Source organism: Vicugna pacos, chromosome 5 (genome assembly GCF_048564905.1).
Source record: "Vicugna pacos chromosome 5, VicPac4, whole genome shotgun sequence".
Classification (NCBI taxonomy): domain Eukaryota; kingdom Metazoa; phylum Chordata; class Mammalia; order Artiodactyla; family Camelidae; genus Vicugna; species Vicugna pacos.
Genome location: NC_132991.1, coordinates 34,436,449 through 34,449,754, shown reverse-complemented (window position 1 = coordinate 34,449,754; position 13,306 = coordinate 34,436,449).

Genomic DNA, 13,306 nt, shown 5'->3' with positions numbered 1-13,306 from the left:
ACAAACGAACTTACAAAACAGAAACAGACTCACAGACGTAGAAAACAAACTTAAGGTTACTGCGGGGAGGATGGGAAGAGCCGGGGAGGGATAAATTGGGAGTGAGATTAGCAGATACTAACTACTATATACAAAATAGATGAACAACAAAATCCTACTGTTTAGCACAAGAACTACATTCAGTATCTTGCAATAATGTATAATGAAAAAGAATATGAAAACCAATATATATATGTATAACTGAATCACTATGCTATACACCAGAAACTAACACAAGATTCTAAATCAACTAAACTTCAAAAACAAAAGAGGCAACTGTGAAAGTGATGTCAGAGAGCTTTGCTCGGGTATGTGCCACTAGTTCACCTCTCCTGCACAGCTATTTTCAGAACAAAATGCTGCAAACAGAGACCACAATATTTTTCTTTCCATGTTGTTTATTTCAAGAGACATGGGAACCATCACGAAGAAGATTCATAGGCTTAAAATGTAAACCTTGCAGGGCTGCTTTGTTTGAGTTAATGAAGATGTGATTTTGGCATCTCTTCTTCCCCGATCTCACCTCTGCCCCGAGAAAACGGCAGGCCCTGAAATTTATGGGGATTCTGACCTGAAGGGCCAGGAAGTGCGGGGGGCTGGGGAAGGTGGGTAGAAAGGAGATTGGTTCCCAGCGGGGCACATTTCCCAGGACAGAAAACAGCACTCCCTGTAGCTCTGGTTTCCGCAGCACTTGTTTTTAAACTCGCAGAGATTTGGTGCTCTTCTTAAAACGGCCGCAGGCACGTGGGGAACACTAGCCGTCATTTAAGTGGCTCCCCATCCTTCCCAAGTCTGAGGGCTGATACCCTGTCATTTTATTTGGGGGAAAAAAAATCTTGAAGCAATCAGAAAAATCCCTTGTCCTAACACTGGGAACATAAACTGCACATACCTAGCCCAAACAAAGTTTTAGGGGATGATCAGTTTTAAGTGGAAATTTACTGTGAAAAATTTTATTTCAAAAGATCAAATGTAGGCAGTTCTGTTAGGCTCACAGGGACAGGGTTAAAGGCTGAAAGAAGCCTTAGAGTAAGTCATGAACATTCCAGATTAAAAAATATTTTTTAAATGGTCTCATTGAGCAAATTTTCAAATGAGAGTCACACTTGAATGAATGAATGCTGTATCAAATTATCCGGAGACAAAGAAGAGAAACTATTCTACCAGAACAAATGCAGCCTGCTTTGTCTGGAGGACAAATCATTCTTGCAGCCCGTTTGGAAATGTCACTTTTAAGTCAATGAGAGTTGTGTTCAAATAAGAGGGGGATGCAAGACCCTATTATATTCACTAGGATGTAATCTTTTGCCTCTGAATGGTTTCCACAGTGCATGAAAATTCTTGTTTTTTACGGGGGGTGGTGTCTATCTTTTTAATGTCTTAAACTGTTTTCAGGTTTTACAAAGTGCTTCAGTTCTTGCATTGAAAGGGCAGACATGGTCACACTGGAACACCAGTTGTCCAGCTACAGAAGTTCTGACTTTGGGGGCAAGTCTTTTGAACTTTTAACTTGATGAAAACAGATTCTTTGGTTTGTGTGGGGAAGTTGTCCTCTGGAAGTGATCCAGAGCTTAGAGTAGTTCTACCCAGCCATTTTCTCTGCCTTTCCAAGATATCACCACTGGAGCTCTGTCTGCAACAGGGTTGATTTGAGCAGTGATGGCGTCCAGTTAAAGAGGAAGTTCAGAGCTGAGACTGAGCAAAACTAATGGGGAAGTCAATTCACTGCCAAAAACTGACCAGATTGGCTGGCAACTTCGGGATTTGTTAGGCTGGCCAAAGCAGTTTGGCCGTCTTGGTTCATTTTGACAACCTATAAATCCTCCAGTAACATTGGTGAGCTCATGAAATTAGTTCATTTTTGTTGCCAATATTAATAACATTTCTTTTCATTCTTTTTTTTTTTTGATTACTAAAAGAGACTATATGCTAAGCAACAGTCCAACACCATCACACTGTTTTGGCAGACAAAACACTTAAAATGACTGATGATGTTTCTGTATTTTTCTGAAGTATGATTTCTTAAATGACAAATTTTTCCGTGGAAATAAGATGTAAGCTGGGCTGCCAATGCCAAGCCATCCCTGTTCAATGACGAGTATGAACCCCGGCAGATACCAGTGTAGGGAGAAAGCAGACGCTCACTTTGATCTGTAAGAGTCTGTCTGGAAATACACAAGGGATGACACCTTGTGCACAGTCTTAGAGCAGAAACTCAAAGTTTTTGGATGATCCAAATAAAATGTCTCCTTTCAAAAAGAAAGCAAGTTTGAAAGGGACAAACGCTGTACACATTATTGACAAAGATCAAATTCTCCACTTAATTGCACGAACTTCCATTTAGTTTTCTGGGAGAGGCAGAGCTTCAGAACAGGGCGAGTAGTCCACGGTCAGGAGCCTGTCCAGCCTCAGCAAGAATCAGGAAGTGTATTCCATGTTGCTATTTCTCAAGTTCGCACAAATACCAGGGCCAAATCTTTCATTACAAGTCTAAAAATAATACTGTTAGTAATCACAAAAGAATACTGACAGTAAGCACATATTACATTTTACTAAGTGCCAGGCTCTGTCCTAAGTGCTGATGTACATTTAGTCTTCAAGCAATTATCTTGGGGTTGGTATCGTTAGTCAAACATTTAGCAGATGAGGACACTGAGTTTAAGAAAAATCATTTGCCCAAGTTATTTGTTTGGACCTTGGTAGGTCCAGTATTTGAGTGCAGACAGCATCCCTGCAGAGCCTGAGTGCTTAACCTCTGAGAAAGCTAACATTAACGGAGCAGGCTCACTGTGTGCTAGGCAGGCACTGTTCTAATTGCGTTATTACCATCATTTTACAGATAAGGAAATCAAGAGGAAAAAACTTCCCCAAGGTCACCCTGTCATTAAGGGTGGAGGTCAAATTTAAATCCAGTCACTCTGACCCTAGACTCTGAGCACTTAATATCTAAGGTTGTCTAACTGGTTAGAATTTGCATATTTCTAATGGAAGTTAGTAAAAGTACTTTCATTTCGAATTGTTAAAAAATAGACCTGATTAACAGATACACACCATTATATATAAAATAGATAAACAACAAGGACCTACTGTATAGCACAGGGAACTATATTTCATTTCTTGTAATAACATAAGATGAAAAAGAACTGAAAAGAAAATACACACATGCATGTATATGTGTAACTTAATTACTTTGCTGTACACCTGATACTAACATTGTAAATCAGCTACACTTCAATAAAAAATAAAATTTGTTTTAAAAAGGGACCTGAATTGTTTTGCCTAAATTGGTCATTCTAATGGAATAGCTGTTTGTCACTGCTTAGGTAGTCTGGGGACTACTCTGCAGCCAAATGGATGGCTGGACCTTTTGCTGGTTTATACTACCCTCTAGTGGCTGGTAGAAAATTTGGATGATAATGGATACTCAATGACAAAGAATAGAATAAAGAAGACTCCTTAGAAACATGAACGTAAACCATTAACCTGGATGAATAGTATTTGTACTTTTATTATCTTTTGACTGAGAAAAATACATAAAGACAAAAATCTACTATGAATTTAGTACCTCTTTTATGTGGAAATATTTTTATTAATGTCAAGAGTATACACATACATTGCAAACAAGATATGTATTTATACATATGTGTGTTTCCAATGTATATGTATGTATACATTCACATATTTATATTATACATATATGTGTTTGTGATTTATTTATAAGCCTTAGCTATAGACAATGCTTTGGGTACGGCGATGGATTTGAAAGCCCTCACAACAGACATCGAGCTCTTTGGCTATAATTTCAACACTCAGGCCTAAATCAATCACAGGCAAGGGGGACTGAACACAAAATCTGATTAAATTAATCAGTATATTCTCCTGAATTGGGCATAGGGTCCCCTTCCCTGGTGTTCTGTTTATGAGAAGTCCTGCTATAGGAGTACATCACAGTCTTACTTAAGTCTCACTTGTCTCCCCGTCTCCATCCCTGGCTGACTGTAGGAGCTGGTGGCCTACAAATGGGAGGGCAATGGAAACAACCTTTCTCTTGCAGGTGTAAGAGGTGCATTGTCTAAAGGGAATTTAAAAACAACAATAAAACCTACCCAAAAGGCCTGTTTTTTATTATCACCATCAGCTGTCAATTCTAAACAATGCCAATGATAAAACAATTCCCCCTGAAAAACTTTTCTCTTGTCTCAATTCTAAAAACTACTTTGGTTTCTGTTCAGTTTTAATAACACATGTATCTTTCCAATTACACACAGTATTGTTACGTATCCTTCCATAAACACTGTGTTCTGTATTATGGAAGTTACTGTGGAGAATTTCCAGCCACACAGTTGGCCTATGACACATGCAGACTCAGATACAAGCATTTTTTTTCAGGAGTAAGTCCATGATAAAATTGGAATCACTAGACCTCAGTTTGGGCACAGCTGAACCACACATTCCTGAGTCTAAACTGTAGATTTGAAATAATCAATGATAGCACAGTGATTATAAAGACAAACAGAATTCAAGTAACTTTAATTCTGTCATTCCCTGTAGCCATACAAACATATTTGCCAACAGCCAGGATCAACCTAGAACAATGTACGGTGAAATGCTAAGCTTTAGAATTGGTCACTGAATATGGGCACACAGAAGTAGCAGGGAACACTATTCACTCTGCAAAAACAAAGCTTAAGGAAAACGGACATTTTGAAGAATATCAGGAGAAACAGAAAAAGATGCTGGTCTTTCACTGCCAGAAGTAACTAAACAGACAATGTTTGAAGAGAAAGACACAAATACCATATGATATCACTTATATGTGAAATCTAAAAAATGATGCAAATGAACTTATTTACAAAACAGAAACAGATTCACAGACATAGAGAACAACTCATGGTTACCAAAGGGGAAGGGAGGGGAAGAGATAAACTAGGAGTTTGGGATTAGCAGATGCAAACTACTATACATAAAACAGACAAATGCTGGAGAGGCTGTGGAGAAAAGGGAACCCTCCTACACTGCTGGTGGGAATGCAGTTTGGTGCAGCCACTGTGGAGAACAGTATGAAGACTCCTCAAAAGACTAGGAATAGACTTACCATATGACCCAGGAATCCTGCTCCTGGGCTTATATCCAGAAGGAACCCTACTTCAGGATGACACCTGCACCCCCATGTTCATAGCAGCACTATTTACAATAGCCAAGACATGGAAGCAGCCTAAATGTCCATCAACAGGTGACTGGATAAAGAAAATGTGGTATATTTATACAATGGAATACTATTCAGCCATAAAAACCTACAACATAGTGCTATTTGCAGCAACATGGATGCTCCTGGAGAACGTAATTCTAAGTGAAGTTAGGCAGAAAGAGAAAGAAAAATACCATATGAGATCGCTCATATTTGGAATCTAAAAAAAAAAACAAAGCATAAATACAGAACAGAAATAGACTCATAGACATAGAATACAGACTTGTGGTTGCCAAGGGGGTGGGGGGTGGGAAGAGATAGACTGGGATTTCAAAATTGTAGAATAGATAAACAAGATTATACTGTATAGCACAGGGAAATACATACAAGATCTTACGGTAGCTCACAGAGAAAGGAATGTGACAATGAATATATATATATGTTCATGTATAACTGAAAAATTGTGCTCTACACTGGAATTTGACACACTGTAAAATGATTATAAATCAATGAAAAATGTTAAAAAAAAAACCCAGAAAAACAACAAGGTCCTACTCTATACTACAGGGGAACTATATTCAATATCATGTAATAACCTATAATGAAAAAGAATATATATACACGTATAACTGAATCACTATGCCATACACCAGAAACTAACCCAACATTGTAAACCAACTATACTTCAGTAATGCCAAAAAAAAGGACAATGTTTGAATGCTTCAATCATTTTCACCAAGAACTGGACCCTCGTTCTATAGTAAACGATCAAATACAATCAATGTTTACTATCATTCAGCTACTTTCTGTGACTTTTGCAAAAGAAAAACTGGGGAAATTTAAATCAAATATAGTAGAAATTTATGATGAATTTTTTGGGGAAGACATTTTAGGGGATGTGAGGTGGGGCGGAATGTCGGAAAACTGCTACTATTCATCCTGAGGAAACAAAGACATAAACAACATCGCGATCTCTGGGATTTATTGTGAAATAAGATCATGATAAATCTCTGCGAACCTCAGCCTCATGGCCAAGTTTTTCCCCTAACTCTGTATATGTATTGCCTCATTTGAAAGAAGACTTTCAAAACTAAAATAATTTAAAGTGTTCTTTGTTAGATATGGGTGGAGACAGTTCTGCTGTCCACTAAACATGTGAGAAGGTCGGTTTTGACAATCATTGACAAATCTGCAGAAGTGAAGGCTCAAAAATAGAAACTGGAGCTGTTCGTTTCTGCAACACACCAAATGTAGGTATAAGTTTTAGTTTCCTTTTCAAAAATCCGTTACATGGGGGGTTTCTGTGTGTCCTATAATAGTTATTTTGGTTTTCATTAAAATTCTTGCTTATATGGATGACTGCTGATGCCCTGTGGAGGTCACTGCCTTGACCAAGTCTTAGTAGTGTCTCCAAAGAGGGAGACCAGACGTGGGATGTTTATAAGGTGTCTGGGGTCTGGTTTAAGGTGGGTCTTTCAATGTCAGGCTTGACTGAGGTTGGATGAAGTTCATGATACAATAATTTAGTATTCGTTAATACAGTCAGGCGAGTATTTTGAAGTGAGTCTTCAAACAGTAAGCCATCAATTGCTAAGCACAGCTGTATTCACTGTTATTTTGAGAAGCAGCTAAGCAGCATTTCACCTACTGTTATGGACTGAGTATGTCCTCCCAAAATTCGTGTTAAAGTCCTAATCCCCAGTGTGATGGGATTCGGAGCTGGGGCTTTGGGGAAGTAATTAGGTTTAAATGAGGTCATGAGAGTAGAGCCCCCGTAATGGGATTCGTGTGCTTATAAGAAGAGGAAAAGAAATTACCTTTGTGCAAATAAGAAAAGGACATCTTTCCCTCAGATACCTTGCTGCCAGCTGCCAGGAAGTTACTTTAATGCAGGTACAAGTCCACAAGGATCTCAGCATGAAGGGCGCCCCCTTAGAACTGTGCAGCGTGCTACCTGCATAGTCCATCAAAGAACTGCTGACAGAAAGCTTTGCAAACTGCAAGGGCCCGGCCTCTCCACTTCTGAGAGGCTCTGCAAACAGTCCACAGTGTGCGTGGTGGCTTTTTTAAACTTCAGGAGATGGGAAAAATACAAGGAACTTTTGATGTGGACAGATTGGACTACACAGGATACAGCAGCTGCCAGTCCACATGAACAAGCCGATAATAAGGCTCCCAAGGGGCCCTGCTGGCAACGCAGGAGGCAGCCGTGAGTCAGAAGTGGTGGGCGGCGAGGTGCCAGGAAGGGAAGGCGCCATCAGGGTTGGCCTCATTCACAGATAAACACAGGGACAGACATTCTGTGGGACACTGAAAAGGCCGTCTGCACAGAAATAATGTTGCTGTTAGTTGGGAATGCCTAGAATTCCAATTACTTTCTTTATGCCTGACAGATTGTCGGAACTACGGATAACCTTAGGCATCACCTGGCTCACACCTCCCATTTCTCAGGTGCTGCCTAGAATGGTACAGGACTCGCCCACAGCCGCACACTAATGGTGCTCGGCCATGCTCTCTCTCTGGGCATCTGGAGGAGGAGAGAGTTCTCAAAGAGGGTGGGAGGGAAGGCATCAGAAAAGAGCAGGTGGAAGGTTCCAGAGACATGCATGTCCCACTTCACAGCCATCCTAATTTCCCTTTTCTTATAACCCCTAAGCAAGGGTGAATGGGGAGGGAAAAGGGGGAGGCACAAGAGTATTGATAATATTGAGATGCCTCTTAAAGCCTAAGAAGAAACTATAAGTACAGACTCTGAATTAGACTTTTAACAATTTATTTATTAAATATACCAAACATCAACTTATGACAAGGATTCTGTACTTGGGGACCTTACAGTCTAACGGGGGCAAGAGATATGTAAACAGATAAATTATAATAAAACCTGAAATACATGTTATTAGATGTAGGAATCCAGTGCTGGGGGGACTCTGAAGAGGCAACAACTGTCTTACCACAGAGGCCTTTGGGAAAGCTTTCCAGAGGAAGAAATATTAGAGTGGGTCTTGAAGGGTGAATAGGAGTTTGATAGGCAGGAAGAACGTGAGAGCAGGTCCTAGGAATTCTGGGTGGAAGAAATAGCCTGTGTCCTGGGGCAGAGGCTAGAGAATGGCTGCAGGTGTAAAAACTTTAGGGGTGACAGGAAGGTCAGGAGACAGGAGCACTCTGTGACTAGTGGAGAATGGACCAGGCTGAGAGGTTGGCAGTCTATCCTGCAGCCTGCAGAATCAACAGACTGCAGAGCAGAGCTGAAAAGAAGGCTGGCTTCAGTGGAGGACGAGAGGCAGCAGGAGAGAGTGGAGGTGGCTGGTGCAGTACCCAGGCTGTGCTAGCCAGTGAACTTGCCAGGACAAGCCAGGCAGGGCGGTGGAGTGCGCTCAGCCCCACCCCACTGCAGCCATCTGTTCCTTCATACACAGGCTGTGCCTCCTCCCACTCCTGAGGCAACAAAACTTCTGCCAATGACATTTGAAACAGTGGGGAAGGCTCAGGAAGAGGGGGGCTTGTGGTCACTGTCCCCACCCCAACTCCCACCTTGGGTGGGATCTGCACGTGCATGAGATGTGACGTCTATGGCTCTCACATGCGGCACAGGATTCAAGCAGTAAGTACGTAAACCGGGAATGTCTCTTTATTCCTTCCAGGGAAACCAACAGCCTCTCATTCCTAGAAAAGCAGGATAGAGCAGGCATTTGGGTGCAAAGCAGAGAAGACTGCCAGTGGAAGAGAAATGCTTCAATCTGGACGTGGCTGGATGGATAAATACCAGGAGAACATACTGGGACCAGCCTTAAGGTTGTCGCCAACTGCTGTAGGAACAGGCAGATGGCCAGGGAGTTGGCCGAATCCCAGAGGCCGAGATGACCTACTGGACCCTCAGTCTTTAGGCTTACTAGCCAGGGACACTTTCTAGCTGACATTGGGGAAGAGTCCCTTGTTTGGTAGCCCCCAGCTCAGCATAGTGCTGGGGCTGGTAAATGACTCCTAAGTGGAATTAAACTCAAGTGATTAACTTAATGAGATTCTTTACTTATAACTGTATATCTCAATAGAGCCCCATGGCTTGTAGTGACATTTCTTACAGAGCTACACATTATTAATATTGGGAGAGGAAATAGCAAAAGGGTGTCAGGGTTGGAACCAAGAGCCGAGGCTAGGAGCAGAGGGAGAGCTGTGCTGAGCAGGGTCTGGAAACTTTTCTGGAAGCCTGGGAAAGGTGTCTACCCTTTGGTTGCCTAACAGAAAATTAAGTGTCCCACGGGAGAGGCAGTGCGGCGGTGATAGGGTAGTTGAGGCATGTGTACACCTGGATGGACGTTTCTCAATATTTTAAATAATTATTTTGGCCAGGCTGGTGCACCTGGTTTCTGAGGACAAGAGGTGAGGGGCAGGAGAAGACCAGGGCAGGTGCCTCGGAAGGACTTGCCAGGGTGTGTTCATGGCCTCACAGATGCTGTGGGGTCTGGGCTAGAGAGAAGAGGGGCTCATGATGATAAGCATTTTCAGACTCTTCACACTTACTCTTTTAATTCTCACAACAGTTCCATGGGGTCAATACATTTATTATCGAGAAGTACACTGGATCATAAACTTAACAGAATGAACACAATGAATAAAATACAGAAAGCATCCTATTGTCTCATAGGAATCTAAGAAACAGTAGACACGCCATCACCACCTGCTCTCATAGCCCAAGGTCTCCAACAGCTATGACTCACACCAAAACTGTGCTTTGTGATTGATGGATCTGAAGGTAGGAGAGTAAAATAGATGAGGTGAGAAACTGCTTTAAAATTTTAGAAGTCAACCAGGAAGAACTGAAAAATAGAGTTCTCTGTCCCTGTGTTAACCGACGCTAAGACCAAGCAGAAATAAGTTAGTTGCTCGTTCCAAGAAACTCTTACTCCTAGAAGATAAGAGTATGAACCCACTAAGTATCTTCCCAATCAAGAATAACAGCTGCTCAGAAAGACACCCCTCAAGACCCTGGCCTCACTGAGCCCATGAATGCAAAGCTCTTGTGTCATAAACTCTGCCTAATTCCAACCAGTTTCTCACCCTGCAAGAGCTGCCTGAGAAATTACTCAGCTCAGGTCCTAACAGCCTAAAAATATCCTGCTATACAAGATGATGTTTATCAACAGGTTCTTCTGGTGGTCTTTGGGATGTCAACAGTTGACAGTAAGCATGTATTTAACTATATGTTGTGGTAATGTTGTGACCTCGTCAGTAAGTTGACCAAGTCTTAGAGCAGACTTATGGGTGTAAAACACATGCAATTGGATCCTTCCTGTGGCAGTGATATGTGCTCCAAAACTACAACCAGGGACTTATAAACCGGGGGGGCCAGGGACATTGCATGTGATAGAAAGTGGCCATTACAACGACTGGCTCAGGGACTTCCAAGTACCCACCACCCACAGCCCACTGAGTTCCTGCCTTCCCACCCAAGTTGCCACGAATTGTGTCATGAGACCCTTCCAACCTAGCCATACAAATTGGACTAGAAATAAGGTTTTGACAAATAAAAACACTATGTTAAAGAAGTATCTCCATTCCCACATTCATAGCAGCCTTATTTACAATGGCCAAGACATGGGAACAACCTAAGTGTCCATCAACAGATAAATGGATAAAGAATTTATGGTATATACACAATGGAATATTATTCAGCTGTAAAAGAGAAGGAAATGCCATTTGCAACAACATGGATGAAACTTAAGAGCATTATACTAAGTGAAACAGGTCAGACAGAGAAAAACAAACAGTGTATGATCTCACTTATATGTGGAATCTAAAAAAACTGAATTTGTACAACTGGAGAATAGAATGGTGTTTACTAGGGGCTAGGGTCAGAGGAATTGTGGAGATTTTGTTTAAGGGTAAAAACATGTACATGTAGAGTTAAAGAAACAAGACAAAAAACAATAAAGCCCCAAAAACTCATAGAAAAGGAGATCAGATTTGTGGTTACCAGAGGTAGGGGATGGGGAGTTGGATAAATGTCCTCAAAAGGTATAAACTTCCAGTTACAAGATAAAAAAATAATGGGGATGTAATGTACAGCATGGTGACTGTAGTTAACACTGCTGTGTGGTATATTTGAAAGTTGTTACGAGAGTAAATCTGAGTTCTTATCATATGGAAAAATACAACTTTCCTTTCTTCCTTCCTTCCTTCCTTCCTTCCTTCCTTCCTTCCTTCCTTGCTCTTGCTTGTTTGCTTTCTTTTGTATCTATATGAGATGCTGGATGTGAAGTAAACTGACTGTGGTAATCATTCCATAATATACGTAAGTCAAGTCATTGTGCTGTACACCTTAAACTTACACAATGCTGTATGTCAATTATATCTCAATAAAACTGGAAAAAGAAAAGAAATAGAGTTCTGACAAAAGCAACTCTGTATGTTATAGATAAGGAGAGCGGAGGTTTCTGAGGTGGCTGGATATGAGAAATCACACCAACTAGGATGCCAGACAGAATGCTAACTGACTCACCCAATCATTCTGGGGGTAAGAGAGGGGAGTAGGAAATATTAGAAGCCAAGAGAAGTAAAGATAGAGGAAGCAATAGAAACAATTGGAGACTTGAGAGAAAATCTGAGTCACGAGAGTGCAGTCACCAGGGAAGTCCAGTCCAGTTCAGTTTGGATGGACCATGACGTGCTGCAGTCTTGGAGCTGCTGGTGCATCCTGGACAGCTGCAAAGCGTGTTCCAGTACTGCTGCTGATGACATGATTTGTTGGAATAACAATAAAATAATAAGTAACATTCATTTATTTTTTTACTGGTGTAAAATTTTTTATTAAAGTATATTTGATTTGCAATGTTGTGTTAGTTTCAGGTATACAGCATAGTGATTCAGCCATACATATACATATTCCTTTTCATATTCTTTTTCATTATAGGTTACTACAAGACATTGAACATGGTTCCCTGTGCTATACCATAGGACCTTGTTGTTTATTTTATATATAGTAGTTTGCATCTGCTGATTGCAAGATCTCTCCCCTCACCCTCTTTCCCTTTGGTAACCATAAGTTTGTTTTCTATGTCTCTGAGTCTGTTTCTATTCTGTAAATAAGTTCACTTGTCTCATTTTTTCAGATTCTACATATAAGTGATATCATGTGATATCTGTCTTTCTCTGTCTAACTTCACTTAGTATGATAATCTCTAGGTCCATCCCAATTTAACACAATACTATCCACAGATCTTAAATGTTCAGTTCCATGAATTTGGAAAACTGTTTACACCCATGTCACCACCAATCAAAACTTGACAGAACATTTCACGACCCCGGAAAGTTCTCTTGTGTCCCTTTACAGTCAGTTCCTCTTGCACAACAGCACTATGGTCTCAAGTGCCTGCTCTTGTGCTTCATACACAATGTCCTTTTTGTGTCCAGCTCCTTTCACTCATTCAGAGAGTCATCCATGTGGCTGCAAGTATCGGGAGTTGGTTTCTTTTCATGGCTAAGTAGAAATCCACTGGAGAAGTGTGCTAAAGTTTATCTTTTCTCCTGCTGATGAGCATTTGGATTGTTTCCAGTTTGAGGCTATTAAGAATAAGGCTGCTACAAATATTCATACTCAGATCTTTTGGGGGATATATGTTTTAATTTTCTTGGGGAAATACCAAGGAATATAATTTTTGGGTCAGAGGATTCATGCATACTTACATTTATGAGAAACTGCGAGTCTGTTTCCCAAAATGATTGTACAGTTTGACACTCCTACCAGCCATATGCAAGATCCCTAGTTACTCTGTATCACTGTCAACATTTACTGTCATCAGTCTTTTTGATTTTTCATCCTACTGGGTAGAAATGGTATCTCACTAAACTTAAATATGCATTTCTCTGAGGATTATGATGCTGAGTACATTTTCATGTGGTAATATCCACTTGTACATCTTCTTTTGTGAAGTGTCTGTCCAAGTTTTTTGCCCACTGAAAAAAATTTGGGTGATTCATCTATTTTTGATTTGTAGCAATTCTTTGTATAATATCCTGGATATGATTACTTTTCCAGATAAATATGCTGTATGTATTTTTCCAGTCTGTAGCTTACATATTTAT